We start from the raw sequence: 19,603 nt of genomic DNA on the forward strand, positions 1-19,603 counted from the left end.
ACAGTCTGTGGGGTCACACAGAGTCGGACACGACTGAATGACATCACAGTGCAGTCCTGGCCTTCTAAGCCTTTTCAGAAACCCAAAGATGCTCCAAAGGGCAAGTTTCAGTTCTGCAGATGGGTTTATTTACTGTCAGTATCTCCATCTCCAAACTTACTTTCCTCTTCACCAGAAATAAATCTTTTGGAGGCTTATGAAAATTAAGTATTAGGAAAATTCTGCCCTCATCCACAAGATTGCATCCACAAGTCCCAAACAAAATCACTTCCTTGACCTTCATGTATATAAGGTCAAGGAAGATCTGTAACTCAGAGAAGGGGCCTGGAAGAGTCGGGGCAGGTGTCTGATCCCACTGGATCCCAGCTAAAATGGAGGGTGTGTGTTGGGGTGGTCTCTTTCCTCTCAGTCCTTCCCTGAACTCAGTAGTTCACGCTGCACTGCTCTTCCAGATCAATAAGTTATTGCTGAGAAATCATTTCAGTACGTGACGTAAATGTCTCCAGTGGAGCCATCCCCCTCCATAACCCCACTGTTCTTTCAGTCTGTGCCCCAGAATCCTTGCTCCACGTCCCAGAGAAATTCAGTTACCCTTGTCCTTTTCAGGGGAAAAAACATTGATTAATATCTTAGCCCTGACATTTCACCCTCTTTTATCTCAGAATGCAGAAACCCCTTCACACTTGTTGTGTTTTTTACTCAAGGTTAATAAAGATCCCCAGGCACATGCAGTTCCATGCTGCATTCTGAAGCCTGTAATTGTCCTTCCTTCTAATTGGGGGAAAGGTTACTCTAATGAACCAGCTACTGATTCCCTTACCTATTCACTCTTTTATCAGTATACCTTTACCAGTAAATTCTTTGTTATCTCAGTCCTGAAATTTATTTCATTTTTTAAAGATTTAATTTTTTTTTTTTTACAAAATTGCTTCTTTTATCTTATAGCAGACTGTGATCTTTTTGCTTCTGAGTACTTTATAATACAATTTGAACATAATAGAACATTCTAAAATAAAACCAGGCAGGGATTTCATCCTAACCACCGTTAAATGCTGGGAGAGGCAGATCGTATTTTTTAAAAAGATGGAATGAGGGCTGGGATGGAGGAAGCTGGATTTCATAATTCAACCAGTACATTTGAGGCTCCTGCTGCATGCTGAGTGCTGGTCTAGGCTCTGAGGATACAGAAACAAATAGGACAGCATCCTGGCCGTCACAGAGATTCATATTCTGATGAGTTCATTCATAACAACGGTAATTCAAAGCTAGCAATACCCCCTAAAGGCTGTTGGAAGCTTTGTAGCTTATTTCTGTGACTGTCTGTGGGATCTTAAATCTGTTTGGAAAGATATGTTTTAAATCCTGTTTTCTTGGGCCATTAGAAATCCATGCTTTGTCCCTAAGCAATGTATATAGTTATGTGTAACCGTCATAGAGTAAAAAAGTGCCTCTAGACAGCTTTTGAAAGGATAGTCAGAGAAATCTGTCTTGATGACTTGAAAAGAAATGGAAGAGTTTTAGGGAAAACTACCAAGCTCCAAAAGCATTCGGATCTGCTAGTGTTCAGACATGGGATTAGGCAGATGGAAAAGCCTTATAGCAAGAGGGAGCCAGGTCCATGTAAGCATGGAGACCCCATTGAAGGAGTTGGTGAGATAGAAGCCAGGCTACAGGCATTTGTTAATATGTCTGCTGAGTGAAGGTGGAGGAGGAGATGTGGAGGCAGGGAGTTGTGGTGGAAGCAGATGCTGAAATACAGAACCCTGAAACCGGCTTGTTCTCAGAGTCATCTGTCCCAACCTCCTGCCTCAAAGCATATCCCGCCTGCACTGTGTCTGACCAGCTGCTCTTTCAGCTCTCCAAGGATGGATATTCCACAACCTACCCTGTCGTCTGTTCCAGAACCATATCCCCCTGTCACTTAGAAGTTTTTACTTTTAAAGAATGGAGGCAGGAGAGAGGTAGTCCAAAAATGGGGAGACAAGCAGAGCAAGTCAGGGCTGAGGACTTGCAGGGGAGCTGGAGGTAGGAACCATCTTCTCACATCACCCTCCTTCACACTCCAGGGTGGTGGGAACACTGGAAGGGGGAGCCCACCATCTGGAACCACCCTCATGGAAGCCCGGGTTGGCAGAGCGAAGGTTCCTGTTCCTCTCCAAGAAAGCGATGGGAATCTAGACACCCACCGCCTTTCGTGTCTTCAGTACCCTTTTGCATTCCACGCGCTCTGTCCAAGTCATTACTTTTCAAACCAATTCTTGGATGCAGAGAAATCTTGGGTAGTCCAAGTGGCCTTAGATCCAAGTAAAGGACGTGAGGTCCAAGTGGACGTAGATCCAAGTAAAGGACATCAGCAAGCCCTACTCCATTCAGACTTTTCCATCTGCCTCCACCCTCTCAGTCACATTCCTGGAAGCAAACCAGAAAGTTCATCCAACAAAAATCACTATCTGAAAGCCTAAGTGCTTTTTTATTCTCCCTCTGTTTTCAAGGCACAGTGTGTCTGGTCTGATCTTACTCCATTTATAGTTCTCTGGCTTTCGTGGCTCTGCAACACAGAACTGTCAGAGCAGGAAGGCAAGCAGAAGCAGGATTGCTGCAGACACAGAGCAGAGGCAGCTGCTGGCATGGGAGCAATAGTCCCATGGCCATCACAACCCGCACTGGGGTCCTGTGTGCCATAGAGGCTTTAACTTCCCCCATTCCTCAGGTTTCCGGGAGGTGGCCCCCTTCCCTTGGGCCTCCCCTTGGCTTTGAGTCTCACTGCAGTCCCTGCCTTCCCTGTGCCCTCCTCCCAGCCCCAGGCTGCACTGAAGCCCCTGACTCCCTTTCATTCTGTGGAAGAGCAGAGTCTCTGCCTGTTGGAAACTGGTCCACCTAAGGATGGTTTTTGGCTGAAACGGCTGCAGTTGAGCAAAGAAGTTCTGACTGTCAGCATGAATGAGTCCTCCAGCAGGCTTCGGCAGGTTCCCTGCCTCTGGGGTTCTAAGTAAGAGAAGGGGCCGGGACCATCCCAAAGGACTAAGGATAGACCAGATGATCTCTTGAGATTCTTCCCAGAACCTGACTTTTAAATAACAACACTAAGATCCAGTTAACACACAGGCTCCCTGCCAGCAGGTGCTCCTCCTCACATGACACCCCTGCACCTGGGAAGATGAATCCTAGCATGAGACACAGTGCAAAAATTCTGTGCAACCCCATAATGGCAGCCCATCAGGCTCCGCCATCCCTGGGATTCTCCAGGCAAGAACACTGGAGTGGGTTGCCATTTCCTTCTCCAATGCATGCAAGTGAAAAGTGAAAGTGAAGTCGCTCAGCCGTGTCTGACTCTTCATGACCGCATGGACTGCAGCCCACCAGGCTCCTCCATCCATGGGATCCTCCAGGCAAGAGTACTGGAGTGGGGTGCCATTGCCTTCTCCAGCAAAAATAGGTGCAGGGAGGAGGCTTAAAATCTGCCCACACTGAACCGTCATGCCAGGGGATGTGTGTATCTACTGACCTGGCTCTTTGACCTGGTGGGTCTATGCAAGTATCCAAACGTGAGTGTATGTGATAAATTCCCCTCTGACATTCACCACAACTGAGTGTTCTGTGCATTTTTAAATAATTCTTACCATGTAAATATATTACATTTTAATAAAAAGATTTTTTTTTGCGTTTTACTTTTATAATATTTGGGGTTTTATAGATTTTTATTTTATTGCCAAGTATACTTTTGTAAGGAATGTTGAAGTCTTGAGTATTTTTATTCTTTTCAAACTATAGTTAATGTCAACTGTAAGCACTGATAAATATTATTCATATGCAATTTTCCTTCCTCTCCATCGGGTCTTTTTAAGGAACTGTGTTTTGGCATAGCATTTTATTTAAAACTCTGCTTCATTTTACACATTGTGAATACTGAAGACTCTGAAAAATAAAGATGCATTTAAAATCTCTGTGCTGTTACATTTTAGAAATGGTAATGTGCATGGCTTTGCCAGAGTGGTAATTAAATGTTTAATGGTTTAGAACTCCTAGTTCAGAATGGGGTTCTAGTCATTACTCAGTACGGAGCCTCTGAGTCAGCCCCCACTTCTTGGGAGCATGCACACGAGAATGGTGATTTCCTGCTCAGTTTGGAAATATGGTTATGTTGACATTATAGTTACTGTGCTGTGGTTTTGAAATAAATGTGTATTGAAAGCACTTGTGATAACACGGTCCGCATTTTGTTTTTAATCAAACTCCAAATGGCAGTAGAAGTGGAGCCAAAGCTCCCCAAGTATTTGGGCAGCGAGATGTGGTGACAAAACAAAACAAACAACACATAAGTTTGGGAGCAGGACAGGATGGGCCAAATCCTTCACTGACCAGCCCTGAGACTTTGGTAATTCCTTCAGCACTTTTGGAGTGCCTGTGTTCTCATCCATTAAAAAAAGAGAGAGAGCTAAAGTAAAAGAGAGGGTTACTTATACATTTTGTGATGATGGGATAAAGTGATGAACCTAAGGGACCTGGCACATTTGGATTGCCTGATAACTGTTATTTGCTTTCTTCCTTTCCTTCCTGATATCCCTCTCAGAGTCTTCATTTAAAAAAGAAAAATCATTCTAAATTAAAAATGTATTGACCTTCTGAGTAAGATGATAGTTATGAAATCCTTACATGTTTAATACTGTCTCTAATTTGTCATCGGAGTTAATTCCCAAAAATGTTGATCACAACTGGATTGAAACTATTTAGGAAGTGTGGCAATGTTTGCATAAGCACACTGCATTAAAAGTCTACTGGTGATCTAAAAGGGATTTGCCTTTGCAGCATTTAAAACAAAAGAACAAGCAGCAAAAGCTATGAAGGTAGGTTCGGAGTCACCACAAAAACATGGAAGCACTTTAATAGTTTCAAAGCAAGCATATCCCAGGTTAGGTGGTGAGGAGACTGTTCTTGGAAAAACTTGGAATCATACATATCCTTTAGCCTTTTGAAGGAAAGGTTTTCTTAGCCTTCCTGGAGTAGTTAACAAATATTAATAGTCCTGTTCTCTTTTTGAAGGTTCCAAAGTCTTCATTTTTTGACATATGGAAAAGTATCACGCTTTCTTTACATCTTGCTATAAATGATTTTAGTATAGAACAGATCATAACTGTATTTTCGTTTTATATCCTTAACATATCACGGACATTTTCCCATGACAAGGGAAGCTTTTATAATTTAAAGTATTTAATTTTATTGTTGGACATTAAAGCTGTTTCTAGAGTTGTTGTTACATATTTTTCCTCCTTCTACTCTCTGATTATTTTCTTAGAAAGATACCTAGAAGGAGAATTGCTTGGTTTAGTTATGAAGACTTTTAACTCCTGACAAGTATTCCCATGGGCTTCCCAGGTGGCGCTAGTGGTAAAGAACCTGCCTGCCAATGACATAAGAGATTCATATTTGATTCCTGGGTCAGAAAAATCCCCTGAAGGAGGTCATGGCAACCCATTCCAGTATTTGTGCCTGGAGAATCCCATGGATAGAGGAGCCTGGTGGGTGGAAGTCTTTGGGGTCGCAAGAGTTGGACATGATTCATCAACTAAACAACAACAATGGAAAAACCTGTTTCTTCTCTACACTCACTTGTGACACCAAATGTGTGGATTTCTCCACACCAAGCAATTCTGTAATTCTCGGCAGTCACCAACAGTTGAACTTGACTCTGACAATAACTGCTTGGAATAGGGTAAACCCCACAGGTTAAGGGCTCAGTCTCACAGGAGTTTCCCTCTCTTCCCTCCTCTTTAAGACTCCAGTTACAAGTCAAAGTTGTCACCTCTGCTTCTGACCCTTGAAAGGATATAAATTACAGGTTCCCCAATCAAAAAATGGGCAGAAGATCTAAATAGACATCTCTCCAAAGAAGGCATACAACAGGCACTTGAAAAGACATTCAACATCCCTAATTATTAGAGAAATACAAATCAAAATTACAATGAGGTATCAAGTAACAATGGTCAGAATGGCATCATCAAAAAGTCTGCTGCTGCTGCTAAGTCGCATCAGTCGTGTCCGACTCTGTGCGACCCTATAGATGGCAGCCCACCAGGCTCCCCTGTCCCTGGGATTCTCCAGGCAAGAACATTGGAGTGGGTTGCCATTTCCTTCTCCAATGCATGCAAGTGAAAAGTGAAAGTGAAGTCACTCAGTCGTGTCCGACTCTTCATGACCCCATGGAGTGCAGCCCACCAGGCTCCTCCATCCGTGGGATTTTCCAGGCAAGAGTATTGGAGTGGGTTGCCATTGCCTTCTCCGATCAAAAAGTCTACAAATGATAAACGCTGGAGAGGATGTGTAGAACAGGGAATTCTCCTACAATGTTGGTGGAAATGTAAATCGATGCAGCCACTGTAGAAAACAGTATGGAGGTTTCTTTAAAAAAAAACAAACTAAAAATAGAGTTACCATATGATTCAGCAATCCTACTCCTAGGCATATCTGGAAAAGATTAAAATTTCTATTTGAAAAGATACATGCACCCTGCTGTTCATAGCAGCGCTATTTGCAATAACCAAGACATGGAAGCATCCTAAATGTTCATCAGTAGATGATTTGTTTTAGATGTGGTGTGTGTGTTTATATTCACATACATAATGGAATATTACTGAGCCATAAAAGAGAATGAAATATTGCCATTTGCAGTAACATGGATGGACCTAAAGATTACCATCCTAAGTGAAGTCAGCCAAAGTAAGTGTTATACGATATCACTTATATGTGAAATCTAAAAAATAATACTAATGAACTTATTTACAAAACAGAATCAGTTCACAGTCATAGAAAACAAACTTTGGCTATCAAAGGGGAAAGGGGGGCAGGGATAAATTAGGAGTTTGGGATTAATAGATACATACCACTGTCTTTAAAAGAGCTAAACAGGATTTCCTCTATAGCACAAGGAACTATATTCAATATCTTGTAATAACCTATAATGGAAAATAGCCTGAAAAAGATTATGTGTATAAATATAAAAATGTTATATATATATTATATATATGTGTGTGTGTCTGTGTGTGTAACGGAGTCACTTTGCTGTATACCTAAAACTAACACAGTATTGTAAATGAACTATAGTTCAATTAAAAAAGAAAATCAGGGGTAGGGTTTCCATAACCCCGCCTCAAGTTTGATAATTTGCTAGAACAGCTCACAGAACTCAGGAAAACAGTTTCTGTACCAGATTACTACATTGTTATAAAAGAATGCAACTCAGGAACAGCCACTAGAAGAGATGAGTGGGCTAGGGCATGGGCGAAGGGGCACAGAGCTTCCATGACCTCCCTAGGCATACTGTCCTCTCAGCACCTCTGAGTGTTCACCAGCCCAGAAGTGTGTTTTCTCTAAACCTTTTGGTTAGAGGGTTTGTTTTTTTTTTAATAGAGGCTTCATTACAGTCACAATTGAGTACATCATTAGCCCTTAGTGATTAGTTCAACCTTTCCAGGAGGTTGGGGCTGATGGGCCAGCCCTCTAATCATCTGGTTGGCTCCCCTGGCAACTACCCCTCCCCATTCAGAGGCTATCCAGGAGCCCCCAACCCATAGCCATCCATACCATACAAAAGACATGTCCTTCAGAGATTCCAAGGGTTTGGGGGTGTATGTATCAGGAAGCGGAGGCAGAGACGAAATTCTGTTTCTTCCTGTGTCATAAGCCCCATTAAGGGTCACCAGCAAATGAGTTAATTTCAGGGATTCTGCTCAGGTGGAAAAAATAACAAGGAGAGGCAACAGGAGGCCGCTCTTCTTTTCTGTTCTTTCTTCACTTCTCATAAACCACACACCTTGGCATGGGCCTTGATTCAACCCATTAGTTGTTTCTTCCATTAAAACACTGGACCTGATGATCTTAAAAGGCCTGATCAGTTCTGCATTCCAGAAAGAGGCAGAAAGAAGGCAGTGATGCGGGAAGGGATTGGGCTGCACCCTGCAGGCCTGCAAACCCAGTGCTTGTCCAACTTCAAGACTGAAGAAAAGGCCCAGAGTCAGCAACAGAGACATCAGTGATTTAATGGATGGGGGAGCTTACATGTCTGAAGCAAGGTCCTGGAGCAAGACCCACTGTGTTTGTGGCAGACAGCAGACAGGATTTGGCAGTGGGCTTTGCTCTGGGGCAGAGGCAGATTACTAGTTAAAGGGGAATTGAAGCCAAGTTGGCCCATTGGTTACCTGGGAAACCAGCCAGGGAGCACCCCCCGTACCGCCCCTTTGATAAGCTGTCTGGTGGAGAGGTTCTGATTTCAAGATTAGAACAATCATTACCTGGGGCCGGGGGCAAGAATGCAGGAAGGTCAGTCATGTGAGTGGGGCGTGAGTGAAACAGGCACTGGTTGAGCAGGGTATGTACAGACAGCAAGAAAACAGCCATCTTGGGTGGCCTGATCATACAGAAGGGGTGGTGGGAAGGGTGGAAATTCTCAAGTTTAGATAAATGGAGATGGAAAGGCCCTGTATGGGAGACTTTGGTTTTTTCTAGAAGTGGTGTCTTACAGAACTGTTTCATGCATAATTTACTGGGCTGGTATCATTTGTTCCCCAAAGAAAGCTATGATATATTTTGGAATTTTGTCAACAAAGCAAATTTTGAGAAGCTCAGAATCATATTTTCCATAGTTTTATATTTGCTACCATATCAGTAAACTAATGATATTGTGGCCATCAAGCCAGCAGCCACTGCAGCTGCCCCTAATTGTGAACTTTGAGGGGATTCAAGATGGAGAAAATTGAGATACTGGCCCTAGATAGTTAAGGTGCATATCAAATGAATTATTTCAATAAGGCTGACAGAATGTGGTCCACTGGAGAAGGGAAGGCAAACCACTTCAGTATACTTGCCTTGAGAACCCCATGAACAGTATCAAAAGGCAAAATGATAGGATACTGAATGAGGAATTCCCCAGGTCGGTAGGTGCCCAGTATGCTCTGGAGATCAGTGGAGAAATAACTCCAGAAAGAATGAAGGGATGGAGCCAAAGCAAAAACAATACCCAGCTGTGGATGTGACTGGTGATAGAAGCAAGGTCTGATGCTGTAAAGAGCAATATTGCATAGGAACCTGGAATGTTAGGTCCATGAATCAAAGCAAATTGGAAGTGGTCAAACAGGAGATGACAAGAGTGAACATCGACATTCTAGGAATCAGCGAACTAAAATGGACTGGAATGGGTGAATTTAACTCAGATGACCATTATATCTACTACTGTGGGCAGGAATCCGTTAGAAGAAATGGAGTGCCAGCATGGTCAACAAAAGAGTCCGAAATGCAGTACTTGGATGCAATCTTAAAAACGACAGAATGATTTCTGTTTGTTTCCAAATTGAAGGCAAACCATTCAATATTACAGTAATCCAAGTCTATGCCCCAACCAGTAATGCTGAAGAAGCCGAAGTTGAACAGTTCTATGAAGACCTACAAGATCTTTTAGAACTAACACCCAAAAAAGATGTCCTTTTCATTATAGGGGACTGGAATGCAAAACTAGGAAGTCAAGAAACACCTGGAGTAACAGGCAAATTTGACCTTGGAGCACGGAATGAAGCAGGGCAAAGGCTAATAGAGTTTTGCCAAGAGAACGCACTGGTCATAGCAAACACCCTCTTCCAACAACACAAGAGAAGACTCTACAGATGGACATCACCAGATGGTCAACACTGAAATCAGACTGATTATATTCTTTGCAGCCAAAGATGGAGAAGCTCTATACAGTTAGCAAAAACAAGACCAGGAGCTGACTGTGGCTCAGATCATGAACTCCTTATTGCCAAATTCAGACTTAAATTAAAGAAAGTAGGGAAAACCACTAGACCATTCAGATATGACCTAAATCAAATCCCTTATGATTATACAGTGGAAGTAAGAAATAGATTTAAGGGACTAGATCTGATAGATAGAGTGCCTGATGAACTCTGGACAGAGGTCCGTGACATTGTACAGGAGACAGGGACCAAGACCATCCCCATGGAAAAGAAATGCAAAGAAAAGCAAAATGGCTGTCTGAGGAGGCCTTACAAATAGCTGTGAAAAAAAGAGAAGCGAAAAGCAAAGAAGAAAAGGAAAGATATAAGCATCTGAATGCAGAGTTCCAAAGAATAGCAAGGAGAGATAAGAAAGCCTTCCTCAGCAATCAATGCAAAGAAATAGAGGAAAACAACAGAATAGGAAAAACAAGAGATCTCTTCAAGAAAATTAGACATATCAAGGGAACATTTCATGCAAAGATGGGCTCAGTAAAGGACAGAAATGGTATGGACCTTAGAGAAGCAGAAGATATTAAGAAGAGGTGGCAAGAATACACAGAAGAACTGAACAAAAAATATCTTCATGACGAAGATAATCACGATGGCGTGATCACTCACCTGGAGCCAGACATCTTGGAATGTGAAGTCAAGTGGGCCTTAGAGAGCATCACGACGAACAAAGCTAGTGGAGGTGATGGAATTCCAATTGAGCTATTTCAAATCCTGAAAGATGATGCTGTGAAAGTGCTGCACTCAATATGCCAGCAAATTTGGAACACTCAGCAGTGGCCACAGGACTGGAAAGGGTCAGTCTTCATTCCAATCCCAAAGAAAGGCAATGCCAAAGAATGCTCAAACTACCGCACAATTGCACTCATCTCACACACTGGTAAAGTCATGCTCAAAATTTTCCAAGCCAGTCTTCAGCAATATGTGAACCGTGAATTTCCAGATGTTCAAGCATGTTTTAGAAAAGGCAGAGGCACCAGAGATCAAATTGCCAACATCCACTGGATCATGGAAAAAGCAAGAGAGTTCCAGAAAAACATCTATTTCTCCTTCATTGACTATGCCAAAGCCTTTGACTGTGTCGATCACAATAAACTGTGGAACATTCTGAAAGAGATGGGAATACCAGACCACCTGACCTGCCTCTTGAGAAACCTGTATGCAGGTCAGGAAGCAACAGTCAGAACTGGACATGGAACAACAGACTGGTTCAAAATAGGAAAAGGAGTACGTCAAGGCTATATAGTGTCACCTTGCTTATTTAACTTATATGCAGAGTACATCATGAGGAACGCTGGGCTGGAAGAAGCACAAGCTGGAATCAAGATTGCCGGGAGAAATATCAATAACCTCAGATATGCAGATGACACCACCCTTATGGCAGAAAGTGAAGAGGAACTCAAAAGCCTCTTGAGGAAAGTGAAAGAGGAGAGTGAAAAGGTTGGCTTGAAGCTCAACATTCAGAAAACGAAGATCATGGCATCTGGTCCCATCACTTCATGGGAAATAGATGGGGAAACAGTGTCAGACTTTATTTTTGGGGGCTCCAAAATCACTGCAGATGCTGATTGCAGCCATGAAATTAAAAGACGCTTACTCCTTGGAAGGAAAGTTATGACCAACCTAGATAGCATATTAAAAAGCAGAGACATTACTTTGCCAACCAAGGTCCGTCTAGTCAAGGCTATGGTTTTTCCAGTGGTCATGTATGGATGTGAGAGTCAGACTGTGAAGAAAACTGATTGCCGAAGAATTGATGCTTTTGAACTGTGGGGTTGGAGAAGACTCTTGAGAGTCCCTTGGACTGCAAGGAGATCCAACCAGTCCATCCTAAAGGAAATCAGTCCTGAATACTCATTGGAAGGATTGATGTTGAAGCTGAAACTCCAATACTTTGGCCACCTGATGCAAAGAGCTGACTCATTTGAAAAGACCCTGATGCTGGGAAAGATTGAAGGCAGGAGGAGAAGGGGACAACAGAGGATGAGATGGCTGGATGGCATCACCAAGTCGATGGACATGAGTTTGAATAAACTCCACTCCGGGAGTTGGTGATGGACCCGGAGGCCTGGCCTGCTGTGATTCATGGGGTCGCAAAGAGTCGGACACGACTGAGCGACTGAACTGAACTGATGGTACCTCACTGTGGTTTTAATTCACATTTTTTTCTAATGGCAAATGGCATGTTTCCACATGTTTATTTGGCATTCATAATTTTTTTCTGGTGAAAGATCTTTCAAGACTTTTGCACATTTATTCTTGGGTTCTTTGTTTTCTTGTTACTGCACCTTGATAGTTTTTTATATATTCTGGATTTACCAGTGTTTTCTCCTCACCAGTGGATTATCTCCTTTTTTTCCCTTTGGCCACATCACGTGGCTTCTGGGATCTTAGTTCCCTGGCCAGGGTTTGCACCCAAGCCTTAGGCAGTGAAAGCATGCAGTCCTACACTAGATCACCAGGGAATTCCCAGCCCAGTGGATTATCTTTTAACTCTTTTAACAGGGCCTTTCAAAGTGAAGTTCTTTATTTTGATGAAGTATGATTTAGCAGTTTTCTTTTATGGACTGTGCTTTGAGTGTCATATAAAATCCTTGCCTACCCCAAGCTCGTGAAGATTTTCTCCTATTCTTTCTTCTAAACATTTTATTGCTTTTTATTAAATTTTTTCAAACATTACCAAATACCATAAATCCATACTTATCTTTTACATTGATGCATTATTACAAGCAAAAGATGAATATCATCGCTTCCTTGTTATCATTGCCACCTTCTCTATTGTTCTAAATTCCTACCATAGATTTCAATGTCCACATTCTACCAGGAGTATATTGCGGATTCTTCTGTAAATAATGCACTTGACAATAATTATTGATGCATGCTTTGTACATTTACTCTGTCTCTGCTGTTAATCTTTCTCATTCTAGGGATAAATTCTAAACTGCTGCCCTCTAAAATTTAACTTTACATTTAGTTATTGTCAAAATTCAAGTATCTCTATGTTTGATGTTAATAATAATCATGGTATCTTGATCCCAAATAATTTTTAATTTATACTTTTTTAAAATTAGCATTTCTTTTCACAGATATGTTTTAGTTGCAAAGAAGTATGATAGTGAGGACAATAAAAGACTTTCAAGCTTAAAAATATATTACATTAGGGTGAAATTCTGTGGGAATATATAATATTCTGTGGGAATATACCCATTCAAAGGGGAAAAGGAACAATGAAAATTTTCCAATCATTAAAGTAGAGCTTTTCCTGTATTTTTTTTTTTAATGCTTTGTTTTTTAGATGCTATTGTTAAGTCACTTTAGTCATGTCTGACTTTCTGTGACCCGTGGACTGTAGACTGCCAGCCTCCTCTGTCCATGGGATCTCTAGGCAAGAATACTGAAGTGGGTTGCCATGCCCTCCTCCAGGGGATCTTCCCCACCCAGGGATCGAACACACATCTCTTATGTCTCAGACATAAAGACATTCAGAGAATGGTTCCTGTGTTGGCAGGAGGATTCTTTACCAAAAGCACGACCTGGGAAGCCCTTAGATGCTATTAGTTACATTAAAAAGAATGGTTTTTTTTAAAACGGCAGTATTTGCAATGTGCCAGAAATTACCTCCTTTGTAGCACTTTAAGCTGTGATGAAAAATTTTAGATGTCAATGTAAAAATTGTAAGGGTGTAACAAAAGTTTTCAAAATTCTTTCAGAAAGTGTGTGTGTGTGTGTTTTAAGGCAATACTACCTCTACCACTTACAGCCACCGCGCTACCTCTCACAAAGAACTAGCGGTGGAGGCCAGTGCTGGCTGAGTTCTGGGCATGCCCCTGGGAGAGGGAGACACCATGCTCAGAAAGTGGATTTACCTTGGCACATTGACTGATCCTGGAGGGGCCCGGGCAGCAAACCAAACATCTCAAACTCCTCTTTTCTCTGAAAGGAAATTTAAAGGTGAAAGTCACAGGCCAGGTCAGTCTTATACCCTGTGGGTGGAGAATCTCCTCTGCACGGTACTTGGGAGGAGGCAGAAGAGAACAACAGCTGGAGAGTGGAGTGTGCCCATCCAGATATGAGAGTCCCACCCTCTCCACCAGCTCAGCCACTTTCTCTGGCATTGCTGTCTGCTCCTTTCTTCTATTGAGGTTAGCCTTCGTTATAAAGCAGTGTCACCCAGTCACACTGAAGCTGGATTCTGCTCATCCAGTTAAGAGAACGGAGACCCAGGAAACCTTGGATATTGAGCAGACATGGTTTGATGACAAAAAAAGAACAGGAGTGGTGGGGGCCCTCAAAGGGGTCTGACCAGGTACCTGGGGGACAGGACCACAGTGAGGGGCAGAGAGGAGGGAGCACCGCGGAAATGGAGGGGCGCTGAAATCACCTTGATTGATCTTCTTTCTCCCCAAAATAAGCCCAACCACTAAAACTGAAGAACTTCCTCTAAAAGAAAAAGACAGATAAAACTAGAAGGTATGAAGTGAGGTACCTTAAGTTGGGCAATCTATCAAATTTTAAATGTATACACTCATTGAATAATTCTATTTTTAGCAATTCATTCTGCCATTATAGTTGTACTTATACAAGGATAGTCTTTGCAACACTCTCTATAACAGAAGACTGAAAATATCCCAAAGTCTATCATTAGGGGTTAGGTTAAATAAATGGTGGTGTAATTGTTAGGGAAAAGAGACAGTCAAGAAGCAGTCGGTAAGAAGATGGGCAAATGGACAGGTTGGTGCTGAGCAGTATGTGCTGGCAGCCTTGTGTGTCATCCAGAACACACACTGGGGCAAATGCTGAGATCAATATTGTATTGGCTTAAAACTGAGGCCACAGCCAGATATCACCATCTCAAAACAAAACATCTGTGATTTTAGGAATTAATCTAAAATCTCATCAAAGAAGAATGTAGTTATATTCTTATAATTTTGCTATTAAAATTATATTAATTAAATTAAATGATTAATGTTACATATTTAAATTTTAAATTTGACATCACAGTGCAGGAAGAATATTAATAATTGCTTGGTGTGGTCAGCTGCAGTTTTGTGGTGCTAAATAGATGCTCACTTCACTGAGAACAGTAGAGAAACCAGGGATGTTTTTGGAAATTATATTTTCCTGGACTTTTTTCTTTTCTCCATTCCTTTTATGTTCTGTATTATGTCTAGATTAAAGGTGATTTGCCATGGATATTATATACACTTTGGTAATATTTTCTGCCTACAAAATGTTGAAGTCAAAAAACTGACATTCTTTTCTAAAAATACATTTTGATAAGATGTGAATTCCCAAATAGACTTTATTCTTGAAAGGCTCATAACCAAAATGGAATTAAATACCAACATTTAAACATTACGGTTAAAGATTATTTTGTTTAACATAATGAATAATAGACACCAAGCCAGTTGGCAAATATTAGAATTATGATTTAATAAAATCTCTATTATTCTGCCCTGTATTATTTTAAATTAATGGGCTTCCCAGGTGGGACAGTGGTAAAGAATTCGCCTGCCAATGCAGGAGATGCAAGAGACACAGATTTCGATCCCTGGTTTGGGAAGATCCCCTGGAGGAGGAAATTGCAACCCAGTCCAGCATTCTTGCCTGGAAAATTCCATGGATAGAGGAGACTGGTTGGCTACAGTCCAGGGGGTCGCAGAGAGTTGGACATGACTGAGTGACTGAGAACACAGCTCACAAAGACTGTAATGTTCTTCCTAAAGTTATCTAGCTACCATTGTCTCTCAATAGTCTTTTAAACTCTCAGTCTTGTTCCCTATTCATTTGCTAATTTTAAAGGGCTTAATTGTGTTTGAACATAAAATTAGCAGCTTTCACAATCATTATTATTGGAGTGTTACTCTTACAGTAATAAATATGCATATATAGTTCAACCGGCTAATTGAATTTCAACATATAAAGTATAGAGATTTCACTTCAAGATTCATCTAGACATTTACAGTGAGTGTGATCTATTAACAGTAAATCTAAATGGTGGGCCCTGTGCATGTCACCAGAGTTGACAAGCTGAATTGATGTAATGGTAACCTACTAACCACAGCTGTAGCTCATTCACAAGCTCGGGGTGCTTTAAATGATGAAAAAGTACACATTTATGTTATTGAACGCAAGTCCGTGTGCCTGCTGCACAATGAGGCCAAACAATATCAAAACACTGGAATTTGGAGCAGAGAAAGGTTTCCTGCAGGACTCCGAAAGGAGATGGGTGGCTCATGCCTTAAAATCCCCAAACTCCCTCAAAGCTTTCAGCAAAGCCCTTCTCCAGGAAAGGTGAGGGAGGGGCGTGGTTAATTGTAGCAAACATCTTGGTGTCAGACCCTCTGTTCCGCAGGTCAGTCACGGTCAGGTAATGATGTTCCCATAAATCTCCACCAAGCAAATGTTACTCTCTGTTCTGACAAGAAAGGACAAGGTCCCAAGACTCAACTTTCACCCTCCAAGGTCTAGTTCTGGTTAAGAGGAGGGGGTCCTTGTGCCTGCCAGTTACCTCGCTGGGGAGCACTCGTCCAGCACCCAGGCTGGGCCCTCCCACCAGTGCCCAGGCCCTGCTGAAGAGGCAGATCTCATCTGGCTGATAATGGGCATGTGCTCTGTCCATGTTACAATTAAACTTCCAAAAGCTGAGGCTGATGGTCAATTCACAGATTTTTGGCTGAATATCAAGGTCCCTTGGACAGCAAGGAGATCAAACCAGTCAATCCTAAAGGAAATCAACACTGAATATTCATTGGAAGGACTGATGCTGAAGCTGAAGCTCCAACACTTTGGCTACCTGATGTGAAAAGCAGACTCATTGGAAAAGACCCTGATGCCAGGAAAGACTAAGGGCAGGAGGAGAAGGGGTTGACAGAAGATGAGATGGTTAAATAGCATTGCTGACTCAGTGGACATGAATTTGAGCAAACTCCAGGAGATAGTGAAGGACAGGGAAGCCTGGCGTTCTGCAGTTCATGGGGTCACAAAGAGTCTGACATGACTCAGTGACTAAACAACAAAAAACAAGGTCAAAGGCAAGCTTTGGTGACATACAAACACACGTTATATACATGTGTATCCGTTGTCTACCTTCATCTGCCTCAGGGGAGGGGAACTTGGAGCCCAGGAATCAAGAATGGCAGACTGAGGAAGACATTTCCCCAGGTTTCTGCATGAGGACAGTGGGTTCAGGGTACCTGGTTTCCCCTGAATATGACCCAGCGCCGAGTAGCCCAGCACACTCTGAGACAAGTTAGAGATCCCAGAGACAGGGCCCAAGCAACACGAGAACACATGGCTAGCATCAGAGAGGAAAAAGCACCGTGTGCAAGAATTTTTCCCAAAGCTCTAGGAATCACAGAAGTTGGTAGGGACCCTTGGCCCAACCCTGACATTACACAGATCAGAAAACTGAAACCAAAGAGGCAAGAGATTTGCTGAGATCACGCAGGTGGTGAGAGGTAAAGCTGGAGACAAGAGTCCTTGACAGTCTGTCCAACACCCATTCTCCAACACAATGAATAAGCAGAATGAGTACTACAGGAATAGAGCCTGCCCATTGCCAGATGTCAGAGCACGTTTGGTCAGTATCCTCTCTCTCCAGGTGACATGTGCTAAATCAAACTAAAATTTAACTTTGAATATAGAGGCTTAAATTGTGCTGTCTGACTTTGGAACCAGGACTTGGAATCCAGCCTCTAGTGGGGGAAGCCCAGGTACTTGCCGGTAGGTGTACCACCACCTGTCAAGAACACCTGCCTGACCATGTGGGAAGATGATCTCTTTGCATTGTTAATGGGCTCCTAACCTTGGCTGCTTAAGGGTTACAGTTGAGCTGCTCAAGGACTGGGCTATGAGACAAGAACTCTGTACTCTGGGTCCCAATAACTGTCCACCACATGGCCAGTGCCTGCCGCCAGAGAGAGGAGGCCGGTTTTTGTTCTAAATCTCATCTGTCCTAATAGGAAGAAGGTGCCCAGCTCTATTTTGTCCTCCTGGAGAAATGAACCAACCCCTCTCTTTTTAGGCTCCTACCTTAACCCCACCTTCCCTGATACTTTATTCTTCCAACTTCTGTTTCCTTCTGAAATTGAGTGCTCAGGTTTGACCCACTCTAGATAATTGCTATTCCTTCATCTGCTTTCTGTCTTCATGTATTATGATTTGGGATTACAGATACATCCTAGTTTTATTGAAAATAGTGACAGAGCTTTTGCTTTTTGTTCTCTTTGTTTTTGGAGTGATGTTGAAATACCATCATTTATTTACATTCCCCAAGTCTCTGCTTTGTTTTTCAACATAACTGTTAATTGTACTTTTTGGTTTCCTGAATTCTCTAAATTTTCCGCAGTGAAAGTATATTACTTTAATAAGAAGAAAATGCACACACACACAGAGTTATTTTGAGACAAGAGGGCCCAAGAAGGCTTGGAGCACCCAACCTGGCATCTTCCTCCTTCTTGCTGGAGGTTCTTGCTGGACCAGTGAAGCCCCTTTTTCTTTCACACTTTAGCTCCCTGACACCATGCAGCCATCCATGTGGCCTCAAGCACCTGCCAGAAAGCATCTCACCCTCCTTATCAGGGGGCACATTTCTGGTTTCCTCAGTTCTGGGCCAGGCTATGAAGTAGCCTGTGCCATCCATGCAAGCTAATTACATGCAGTGTGGATCCTTTCCAGAGTTGTGAATGATCATGCCTCCAAAAACACAACAGGTTTTACAAACAGAGAATTCAAGGGTGTGTGTGTGTCTGTGTGCATATGTGGTGTGTATTTTGCTATGACACACATGGGTTTACCTCCCACTGTTGCCATTCCAGTCACAGTGGCTGGGCGTGCCACAGGAATTCTCCATGACTACTTCCTCCAGACCTGAACAGTACCAGGCATATATGAGTGACCCTGTGAAGCAGGCACCCTGGGTCCTGGAACACTCTTGAACTTCCCTGTCCCTACGAAGTCCAAGGGAATCCAAAACCCCAAGATTTTTGGGGATCCCCAGAAATCCTCATATGTCCCCAGAGCTCTGACTGGGCTCCACCTCAGCCTGAGGCCACTGCTGTTGCCCTTGTCCCAGTGAGAACAAAGGTCTCCAACACACACAGGCCAGGAATGCTCTTTTCTTCCTCCTCCTCTCCTCCCCAAGATTCTCTGCCTCCTCTATCCACCTACCTCATACTTTACAGCCTAACCTACAAGTAGATTTTGCTGGGAATCCTGTAAGAATTGATCCAGCCAATTAAGTCAGGAAATTGCTCTCTAAATTTAACATGTCCATCAGTCTCATCCAAAACGGAAGCACTGATTTGCTGGGCTGAGACTTTGAGGCTGTTTTGATTTAATCCAGCAAAAACTACGACAGGCTTCCCCCACCTCACAGGCTTACTCATTTCTCAGTCAATTTTGATTTATTAAACTCAGCAGTGTAAATACCTCATAAAACACCCCTCATTAATACTCCCAGGCTGGACTCACATATTTTCACTGTGGAGCCTGATAGCGCTGCTAAGGGAACAGGCAGAAATTTCCTGTTGTACTGCCTTTAGTTTTCTTTGTTCCCCTACTTCTGAACTTGTTTATCTGTAACCTCTTTTCCAACAAGGGTTTAGGGCAACATGTGTGTGGAGATTTATTCACAAATGGCAAGTTATCCTCTATTAAAGTCAAACTCTACTTGGGTCATCTGCCCCACTGTGAGAAGACCATCTGTCACCCCAGTGCATTGCCCTAATTGATCAGACCATGCCAAGAAGAGCCCACAAACATATGCATGAAGACAACGTTACATTTGGAGACTGGGTATCATCTTTAATTAATCATGCCACAGCCTAACA

This window comes from Moschus berezovskii, chromosome 1 (genome assembly GCF_049115385.1).
Source record: "Moschus berezovskii isolate FMDL1 chromosome 1, NW_MosBer_1.0, whole genome shotgun sequence".
NCBI classification, from domain to species: Eukaryota; Metazoa; Chordata; class Mammalia; order Artiodactyla; family Moschidae; genus Moschus; species Moschus berezovskii.